We start from the raw sequence: 8,401 nt of genomic DNA, 5'->3' as shown, positions 1-8,401 counted from the left end.
ATTCTTTTGTATCTGTGAACTTCATGAAGCCATTTGGGGTTGAGACCCAAGTTATAAATAAAGGGTTATATGTAGCTACACCATCTAGAAGTGTAACGTCTTATAGGAGAATGTTGGGAGGCTGCCCAGTGGAAATTCAGGGAAGGCTGCTATTGGCGAATCTTGTGGTATATGATATGTCTGGTTTTGACATCATACTAGGGATGGATTGGTTATCCTCTAGTTATGCTGTGATCGACTGTCGAGGAAAGGTAGTAGTGTTCAAACCTCCTAGGGAGCTGGAGTATGAGTTTGTAGGATCGTGTGTGCATTCGACGCCACAGATTCTATTGGCATTATAGGCGAAGAGGCTACTATTGGACGGAAGTCAGGGGTACTTAGCTTACGTGAAGGAATCACTGCGGGATGAGTTAAAGCTTGAGGATATTCAAGTCATTAACGAGTTCCTAGATGTGTTTCTAGAAGACTTACTCGGTTTACCTCCAGATCGTGAGGTGGAGTTTGCGATCGAGTTGCTTCCTGGCAAGGCACCAATCTCTAAATCTCTGTACCATATGGCTCCAACTAAACTTTAGGAGTTAAAGGAGTAGTTGTAGGAATTACTGGACAAGGGCTTTATTCGACCTAGCATTTTGCCTTAGGGAGCTTTAGTTTTGTTTGTGAAGAAAAAGGACAGGTCGATGCACATATGCATTGATTACCATGAGGTCAACAAGGTGACTGTGAAGAACCGTTACCCGTTGCCTCGTATTGATGATCTTTGTGACTAGTTATAGGGGACGCAGGTCTTTTTGAAGATTGACCTATGGTCAGGGTATCATCACGTGAGGGTTTGATCTGAGGATGTTTCGAAGACTGCTTTCCAAACCAGATACGACCACTATGAGTTTTTAGTCATGCCTTTTGGGTTGACGAATGCTTTGGCAGTGTTCATGGATCTGATGAATATGGTTTTCCATAAGTACTTGGACTAGTTTGTAGTGGTGTTTATCGGTGACATTCTGGTATATTCGAGGAGTTCAGAAGAGCATGAAAACCATCTGAAGTTGGTGCTACAGATTCTATGGGGGAGGAAGTTGTATGCTAAGCTGAAGAAGTGTGAGTTCTAGTTGAATCAGGTCACATTTTTAGGCCATGTGGTGTCTCAAGGTGGTATCTTAGTTGATCCTAGCAAGGTTGAAGCTGTGATCAAATGAGTGAGACCGAAGAGTGTGTAGGAGGTTTAGAGTTTCCTAAGATTGGTAGGTTATTATCGTTGGTTTGTAGAGGGATTCTTTTAGTTGTCTGGGCCTTTAACACGATTGACAAGGAAGGGGGTGAAGTTTGATTGGACCGAGGATTGCAAGCGGTGTTTTCAGGAGCTAAAACAGTGATTGGTTACTACTTCGATTTTGACCATTCCTTTTGGGGATAAAAATTTTGTGATTTATAGCGACACATCTCTGAAGGGTTTGGGATGTGTGCTTATGCAATAGGGTAAGGTAATAACTTATGCTTCTTGGCAAGTCAGGGAATACAAGAAGAGTTACCCTTCGCATGATTTGGAATTGGCTGCTGTAGTTTATGCACTAAAGATCTGGCGACGCTACCTGTATGGTGTTCAGTGCAAGATTTTCACTGACCACAAAAGCCTCAAGTACTTTTTCATGCAGAAGGAGTTAAACATGAGGCAGTGGAGGTGGCTTGAGCTGATCAAAACTATGATTGCACCATCAGTTATCACTCGGGGAAAGCTAACGTGTTAGCTGATGCATTGAGTCGGAAGTCAGAGCATGTTGTAGTATCTATAGTTGTAGCTCAGCATCATATGAGACAGGATCTAGAAAGCCTTGGTATAGAGTTAGTGGCCAAAGATTATCATGCTTTCATTGCTAGCTTGATGATCCAGTCGACTTTGTTTGAGCGTATTGAAGCCACATAGGCTAGTGACGTGGAGTTAGTTGAGATTGTGGAGAAAGTGCAGCAGGGGTTGGCTGCAGATTTTAACATCTCAGAGGGAGATGTGTTGAGTTTTGGAACCAGACTGTGTGTTCCAAATGATGACAAGATTAGAAGGACAATTCTGGAGGAAGCATATCGTTCTTTGTATACGGTACATCTAGGTAGCACGAAGATATATCGAGATTTGTGCAAAACCTTATAGTGGAGTGGTATGAAAAGGGTGATTGCTTAGTTTGTGGAGCAATGTTTGACGTGTCATTAGGTGAAAGCTAATCATCAGAGGCCGGTAAGGTTGTTACAACCCTTAGCTATATCAGAATGGAAATGGGAGCATATTCCCATGGACTTTTATCGAATTTTCGCCAACGCTTCACTGGCAAAATGCCATTTGGGTGATTGTGGACAGGTTGACAAAATCTGCTCACTTAGTATCGATGAAGATTAGCTACTCCTTGGGTAAGCTAGCAGACTTGTACATGCATGAGATAGTTAGAATGCTCAGGGTACCAATGTCCATTGCGTCAGATCGAGACCCGTGGGTTACCTTTTATTTCTGGAAGAACTTGCAAGAAGCATTGGGGATGAAGCTTACTTTCAGTACAGCTTTCAGACTGATGGACAGTTGGAGAGAACAATACTGATCTTGGAGGATATGTTATGGGGCTTGTGTGTTAGACTTTGGTGGTAGTTGGATGCAGTTTCTGCCACTAGTAGAGTTTACCTATAACAATAGCTTCCAGGCCAGTATTGGGATGGAACCGTTCAAGGCTTTATATGGTTAGAGGTGTTGGTCTTCTCTATATTGGGATGAGGTTGGTGAACATAAGGTTTTAGGACCTGAACTCGTGCAATAGGCATCTTAGAGGGTGGGTTTGTTTTGGGATAGGATTAAATTGGATCAAAGTCAGCAGAAGAGTTACGCAGATATTCGCTACCATGAGTTGGAGTTCAAAGTGGGGGGGGGGGGGGCGCAGATATTCTTGAGGATCGCTCTGATGAAAAGGGTGATGAGATTCGGGAGGAAGGGCAAGTTGAGCCAGAGGTATATTTGACCATTCGAGGTTCCGAAGCGAGTGGGTCTGATAGCCTACAGGATTGCACTACACCCAGCACTCTTGAGGATCCACGATGTGTTTCATGTATTCATGTTGAGGAGGTAAGTGTCGGATCCATCACATGTTATTAGTTATGAGAACTTGGAGATTAGGGATACTTTAGCATACGAGGATGTACCCATTCAGATTATGGACCATAAAGTTTAGAAGCTACGCACCAAGGATATATTGTCAGTGAAGGTAATGTGGCAAAATCATAGGGTTAGGGAAGCTTCTTGGGAATTGGAAGCGGAGGTATGCCAGAAGTATCCAAATTTGTTCTAAGTGGTAGTTTGGATAGTAGTGATAGTTGAGTACGTGTGAATGATGCTACTATTATATTGTATTATGATGGGTGGTTAGTCTTTGGGAATATGTGTTATTGTGAACTCCCAAGATGTATGTATGTAACCACGGTATTCCTCCGTCATAAGTGAGGGTATGTATGTATTGTGACGAGGCTGCGTTGTAAGTGGCCACTGACTCTTCCTAGAGTCAAGTATGTGTATATGGTTGTATGGATGAGTTCGTAAATAAGAGATAACAAATTTCGAGGATGAAATTTTTGTAAGGAGGGGGTGTTGTAAGAACACCCGCGAGATATGGAATAAATAAAAAAATAAGAAAAAGTTAAAATGGTAATTTGAGCAGGCTTCATCGATGAAGCAAGAGTTTCGTCGACGAAGGCCCTTTTATTATTCGGTAATGAAATTTAGAGGTTCATCGACGAGGAGAAGTCGAGAGGTTTTGGGAAATTCTAAAATCTCATGCTCGTCGATGAGACCACCGCTTCATCGATGAATTTGCTTCTCTGGCTCGTCGACGAAGATGCCGCCTCATCGACGAGGTTAGTTGAGTGAAAGGTGCAATAAATATCTTTTTATTTGCTTAGAAGCTATGTTATCAAGGTTTTTTTTTTTCTTTCTCTAGAACTTGAAGCCACACACTCTCTCTCTCGATTTCTTCGCCGTTCGTTGTTAGAATCGACAAACCAACCTTATAGCGAGGATCAAGGAAGAAATCTCTATGTGTTCTGTGGAATGGATCTTCATTTTGAGGTCTTTGGGTTTGACCCAAAAATCAAGGTAGGGTTCAATTTTCATTTCCATTTCAATAGAACTACAGGGAGTAAGATTGTAAGTAATTATTGTACTGTGGTTTATAGGTTTTGGGAACTCGGTTCACTGTTTAGGAGTCGTAGAATTCAGGTTGGATTTTTAGGGAAAGGTAAGGGGATTCTGTTTATATAAGTTATTTTAAAAATCAAATTTGGTAGAATTGTGGTTCACAATCCTGTGTGTGTTTTGGCTACTTATTTGAGGGAAATCTAACGGGTGAAATTATAGGGTTTTCATATTGCAGTTTTGGGAAAAAAGGGGCATCAAGTTGCATATCTGGTTGCATTGGAAAACTGTAAAGATATTGTATTATATATTTTTGTTATAGAGATGACCGTGCCTTGACTTGTTTAAACTGTATTTTGAAAATCATGATTTTGAGATTACCAAATGAGTGTGGAATGAGTTGTGATTTTCAGAAATGAGATATAGGAACATGTGTTCCGAATTGTTCTAGGTCGTAAAAGAGTGTTCGACTCTATATCCGAGAGTGTGAAATACCACTTGCCAGTGGCAAAAGTGTCCGACTCTATATCCAAGGGCGTGAAATATCGCCTCTTACTAGATGATCACCGAAGGGTGTGGATCCACTATACGTATCGGTACGGAGCCATGGGAGCCTGGGGCTATGCCATGTGTCGGGGACACCGTGTAATGTGGGCCAGCTTCATGTCGAAGGGTGTGATGACACCGGGTTACTTGATCATGTGTGTGTGGGTGTTGAGAACTATACTGGAACTGTATTGAATTTTGTATGTTTTATATGTCATGATAACACTCATATGCCACACACCGATATAACTTGATTCTTCCTTACTGAGAGGTGTCTCACCCCTATCGTACATACATGTTTTTCAGGTCCTTCGAGTAACTGGAACTAGCGTCCTTGTATTGGGAGCGTGGTGGTTGGTTTACTACATAGGTACCAGTGTAAGTACTTGGACTGTAACAGGGTTGTCATTTTGGGTATTTTCTGGCACCCTGGGTTATGTTTTGTATTATAGAGCTTAGACTCTATCTATATAGACTCTGGTATGGTACTATGTATGTATTGAATGAACTTTTCCACTGTGTATATGTCGTGTATGTGAATGTGTATAGGGTGTATGGGAACCCCATGGGGTCGGACCCTCAATCATTATTGTATCATTTGTGTTTAGTATGATACATGGACAGGTTAGGTTATTATATCACATCCTAGGTCCCATTGCCGGGTTCGGGGTGTGATAGTTGAAAACAAAGATAAGAATAAAATCTTGTTCATTGTAAAAAGAGTTGATAATGTGTACTGCATAAACTTTGAAAACTTGATCTCTTAAGAAGTCACTTGCTTGACAGCTATAAATGAAGCAAGCTGGCTGGGGCATGGGAGACTTGGACATGCAAGTATGGATTTACTTTCTAAACTAGCTAAGAAAAACTTAGTCAAAGTTCTACCCAATACTAAGTTTGTAAAAGACAAAATCTACAATGCTTGCCAACTTGAAAATCAAACTAAGACTAGCTTTAAAAGAAAGAAACATATTTCCACTAGTAGGCCCTTAAAGCTTATTCACTTAGATTTATTCGACCCTACTAGAACTCAATGTTTAGGAGGAAAGCAATATGCTTTCGTCATCATTGATGATTACTCTAGGTTTACATGGGTACTGTTCTTAGCCTCCAAAGATGAAGCCTGCAAAATGTTAATAAACTTATGCAAAAGACTACAAAATGAAAAAGGGTATAGTGTTTTAAATATTAGGAGTGATCAAGGAAGAGAATTTAACAATAATTTGATAAATTCTATTATGAACATGGAATAAAACATAATTTTTCAGCACCCCAAACTCCACAACCAAATGGAGTTGTTGAAAGGAGAAACATATCTCTTCAAGAAATGGCTAGGACCATGCTAAATGAACATAACTTACCAAAGTACTTTTGGACTAAAGCGGTAAATACCATATGCTATGTGATGAATAGAGTTTCCATAAGAACAAGCCTTGATAAGACATCCTCTAAACTTTCGAAAGGAAGAAGGCCTAAGATATCGTATTTTCATGTATTTGGATGCAACTGTTTTCTATTGAATGATAAAGATGACTTAGGAAAATGGGATGCAAAATCAGATGAAGGAATATTCTTATGATATGCATTAAATAGTAAGGCATTCAGAATCTACAACAAAAGGACACTCACAATTATAGAATATGTTCATGTAGCCTTTGATGAAACTAATCCATTCTCAAAAATACCGAAGAATGAAGAAGTTGATATAAAGAAAAATCTAGATGAATTGAAAATTCAAGAAAAAAAAAAAAAAAAAAGAACAATGAATTAACCTCAAATGATGAATCTTTAGAATTTTCCAAACAACCTAAAGAATGGAAGTTTGTAAGGAATCACCCAAAAGACAAAATCATTGGTGAACCTTCACGTGATGTCTTTACTAGATCCTCACTGAAAAATCTATATAATCATTACGCATTTCTATCTCAAGAAGAACCCACGAACGTAGAAGAAGCCTTAAGTGATGATTTTTTGGATAGTAGCTATGCAAGAAGAATTGAATTAGTTTGAGAGAAATAAAGTATGGAATTTGGTTCCTAGACCCACTGATCATTCTGTAATTGGAACCAAATGGGTATTTAGGAATAAGAAGGATAAAAACAAAATAGTAGTATGTAATAAAGTTAGACTTGTAGCACAAGGATATAATCAAGAAGAAGGAATAAACTATGATGAGACCTTTGCTCCCGTAGCTAGAATGGAAGCCATAAGAATGCTATTAGCATATGCATCTCACAAAGAATTTAAACTATACCAAATGGATGTGAAGAGTGCATTCTTAAATGGATTTATAAATGAAGAATTCTATGTCGCACAACCTTTAGGTTTTGAGGATATTTATAATGTTGATCATGTCTTTTGATTAACAAAAGCATTAAATTGTTTAAAACAAGCCCTTAGGGCTTGGTATGAGAGGTTAAGTGGATTTCTATTAGAAAATGGCTTTTCAAGAGGAAAGGTAGATAACTCATTGTTTATTAAATCTAAAAATATAGACGTGCTAATCATTCAAATATATGTGGATGATATCATATTTGGTGCTACAAAAGAAGATTTATGTAAGGATTTTGCAAAATGTATGTAAGATGAATTTGAAATGAGTATAATGGAAGAGTTGAATTATTTCCTAGGACATCAAATTAAGCAAGCTAAAAATGAAACCTTCATAAATCAATCAAAATATATAAGGGATATTCTTAAGAAGTTTGACATGGAAAGTAGCAAACCTATAGGAACTCCGATGAGTACGTCTATAAATCTTGATAAGGATGAAAAAGGAAAACGGTAGATATGAAGTATTACCGAGGCATGATAGGAAGTCTATTATACTTGACAGTGAGTAGACCGGATATTATGTTTAGTGTATGCATATGTGCCCAATTTTAGTCAGCCCCTAAGCAATCTCACCAATAGCCGTAAAATTTTTTTTAAGATACTCGATAGGTACTATTGACTTAGGTTGATAGAAAAATCACAAGTGGTACTTGCCACTTTCTAGGAAGGTCTCTTGTGTCTTGGTTCTCCAAGAAATAAAATTTTGTAGCCTTGTCTACTGCTGAAGCTGAGTATGTGGCACTAGGGAGCTGTTGTGCACAAACATTCTATATGAAACAACAATTAAAAGATTTTAATTTAGAGTATTCAAGGATACCTATAAAGTGCGATAATACCAGTGCGATAAACATCTCCAAAAATCCCATATCACACTCAAGAACCAAGCATATAGACATAATGCATCAGTTTTTAAGAGATTATGAACAAAAAGAAGATATCATACTTGAACTTGTGAATACAAGTGACCAATAGGCAAATATTTTTACCAAACCTCTTTCAGAAGATAGATTTATATTAATAAGAAGAGAACTAGGATTGTTACATAACGGAGAAGTTGTTTAGCAAAGTAAAATTTGAAAGACAAGAGAGGTCAGGTGACTGAACTACATGTATCAGTCAACTGAACCCTTACTAATTTTGTTAATATTTCAAGATAAGCAAGGTCAGGCGACTGACCCTTTCAACCTCAGTCGATTGATATGTTGCTGCTTGGGAAAATTTAATTGTGTTAAAATGTCATGTGACTTACCCTTGACCCCAGTCAACTAACTGATGGCATTTTAAATACTTACAATGCCCGAAACCCTAATTTTTCACACCCTCAGGCACCTGACCGTAGTCTCTCTCTGTTCCTCACTCATT

This window comes from Malania oleifera, chromosome 11, assembly GCF_029873635.1.
Source record: "Malania oleifera isolate guangnan ecotype guangnan chromosome 11, ASM2987363v1, whole genome shotgun sequence".
NCBI lineage: Eukaryota > Viridiplantae > Streptophyta > Magnoliopsida > Santalales > Ximeniaceae > Malania > Malania oleifera.
The sequence above is the reverse complement of the archived record's forward strand: the minus strand, read 5'-3'. Positions refer to the sequence as shown.